This window comes from Strix aluco, chromosome 8 (assembly GCF_031877795.1).
Source record: "Strix aluco isolate bStrAlu1 chromosome 8, bStrAlu1.hap1, whole genome shotgun sequence".
NCBI lineage: Eukaryota > Metazoa > Chordata > Aves > Strigiformes > Strigidae > Strix > Strix aluco.
This window is the reverse complement of record NC_133938.1, coordinates 34,153,088-34,156,159: the sequence shown is the minus strand read 5'-3', so window position 1 is coordinate 34,156,159 and position 3,072 is coordinate 34,153,088.

The window sequence follows — 3,072 nt, the reverse complement described above, 5'->3', positions numbered from 1 at the left end:
AGATACAGAACACAAGCAGAAACCCCAGAGGACACAACTGTCCTTCGGTGGCTCACATGCAGATATGGCAGGAACCTAAGACGCGTGTACACCGACGGCCCCGGCGGAGAGATGCGTGGGGATCACACGCTGCGCTTATCAACAGCGTGGCCAAGGCCGCTCTCCTGTGCGGACACTGACTCACTGCAATCCCAAATAGATAAGAGAAAGGGACAGCAGCTCCTTCTTGATTTGTCACCACCAAATAATTGGAAATCTGAACTTTCCTACTTTTAGAAGCAGAGGTTTATTTTCTTTTTAAACACAGTTGTCCTTGTTCATAGCATGAGTTGCAGGCTGGCAAGGATTTTTATAGCCACAGACTGCTATGAAGTGGGTGGGGTGGACTGATAAGTAAGTTCCTTAGAAAATAACCATACTTTAACTAACTAAACCAACAGTCTTGAACAGCACCTACAGGAGGAATGAACTGGGGTGAGCTCAGAGGCTCATCACATGGAGGCACTGATGTCTTCTCCATGTTCCTTAACTACAGAATCCACAAAACGCAAACCTGTTTAACAATTCATTAATGAATGTCTTGTATCCATATACGTAATTCTACTGCAAAAAATGAGTAGACTTACAATTATACAGCTATATAATTATAATGGGCTGCCCAGGGAGGTGGTGGAGTCCCCATCCCTGGAGGTGTTTAAGAGTAAGGTTGACTTAGCGCTGAGGGATCTGGTGTAGTTGGGATCTGTCAGTGCTGGGTTAATGGTTGGACTGGATGATCTTCAAGGTCTTTTCCAACCTAGATGATTCTGTGTGATTCTGTGTGTATTTTTACTGCAATACCACTGAGAAGTAGAAAACGTTTTTGGATAAGATTACTGAAAAAAATCTTATGACAAATTGGCAGACATGCCTTACCACAAAGGAAGGCTGAAACCTGTTCGGTTTTACACTGAAATAATTTCTATTCCAAGGTTAATTAGCTTTTTTGCAGCTCGATGGATTGATTCTGTGGGGGCCTGTCTTCGGTTACAGCAGGTTACTTCCTCCTTACCTGATGGGCGACCAGATTGCTCAGAGGCACTTAGTGTTAATGTCCTGCAAAAAGTGTGTTTGTGCATCCAGGAGAAATCTCATGAATCATTAAATCCCCATTTACTGAGCTCATACATCACAGCATTTAGCACCTCGTTCTATCCTGGGGAAGGGCTTTATCACCACTGGGGGATGAGCGAAGCTTGAGCTTGCCCAGGCTTTCCCAGGAGCAGCTCATCTCCCTGGGACTGTCCTTACCGCAATGGATTACGTCGCTCTGCTAAAAACCATCAGCCTGTAGCAGTGAGGCGGGGGGGTTGGCGGTGATGCAAACTCTGGAGGAGCCAAAGCTGGTGTTAGGGAGGCACTCAGGCACTGTTTCCTGCTGCTGGGAGATGAACACCAGATTTTTAGATTATTTTTATTTTTCCTAAACAACCTGTGTTTACTTAGAAGGCAAAAGACCATCGCTTGGGTCATACCTGTAGATTCATAAGACAAAGTTTTGCATTTTGCAAGAGTTTTCCTCAGTGTCCTGCTGCACAGGAAACTAGGAAAATATTAGCAAAGGCCTTTTACCACTGTGATGGTTTGCCATCAGAAAACCGTGATTCAACTGTGTCCATAAAGTCAACATATTTTTGTTAAGTGCATCTTACAACATCATGGGCAATTATAAAAAGATGTTTCAATGAAGTTGAATTTTTCAATCTGACATTTATGAAATTACACAACATAGCAGAAAAGTTGGTTTTCATTACACTGCAGAACATAAATGTTGAAATTTTACGTTGGAGTGAAATGTTAAAACTTTACCAGAGTGAGATGTTTAGAAGCGGTTCAGTTACAGGACTCTGAATGCTCATTCTGATTCGAAGGGAAACCAAACCTAAAATAGAAAATTCTCTTCAAGTCTATATGCAAGGTTCAAGTTAGCAGCTTTTCTGTGCCTAGCTCTCTCTGCATGTTTTCCAGCTTAGCCACAACTATATACTTTTGCAAGAAGAGCTTTGGCCTCACCCTTCCAGCCACACGCATGGATGGAGCCACTGGGTTTACAGCTTGCCTTTTTTTTGCATTCCCTCCTTCCTGTTCACTTCTGTTGTTTAAGAAGTAAAACAATGTCTGGTGGATGTTGTTTAGATGACACACGCGTTCCCTGCTGACCAGATTGCAGTGGTTGGCTGATGAAGGGAACCCACCACCTGCCACTTTGGCTCTCTGGCAGCCTTCACACACCCCCATCCACATGTTACAATTCAGGCTGCAGAACAAAGCACCGTGCTCCTGGGCTTATTTTATTTCAGTCAGCTCCACCAACATTAGCTGACCTGTTTTCTCCTCTGTGTATGAGCCATGTCAATGGCCTGGTCCAAATCTCTTCTGGTAAATCCTTTGAAGTCAGATCACCAAAGCATGCTTTAAAAAAAAACATTAAGTAAAAGGGAAAAAAAAAAGACACTGATTAAAGACTGCTCACCACCTGGGTTACACTGTGTCAGGGACAGGTCACAGCCACCTTGGTTCGACAGGAGGGGAACTCGCAGCAGAAGAAAGAATGGCTGGTTTCAGTGTAAAACACAATTGTAGACTAAAGTCCGTGCCTTTGAATTTTCACTCAAATCAATTGAAATTTGGCTGATACTGTGGGCATCTAATTATCATCACTTATAAGAAAAACATCTATGTTGAAGTGTATGCTGTAGGAAACATGTGAGGCTACAGCCTTCAAGATGGGGAGGGGCTTCCTACCCCTGTTAGTGTGTAAAGCACATAGCAGGCAAATTAGTATCCCTCAGTGTTTACCTGTTTTTCACGTCCTCCCAGTTTTTAGCCATTTTATTAAACTTAAAAGATCACTTTGCATCACATTTTGCTGCAATGCACAACTCACCCTTCTCACTAGTGGTACCAAATAATTTACAAGTAAAAAGACAAACCCTGACCCCGTCACTCTGCTGCCTTTACTGACACATGAACTTAACATCAGGGCAATGATCCTTTTTTACTTTTAATATTTCCTTTAGCTGGAAATGTGCA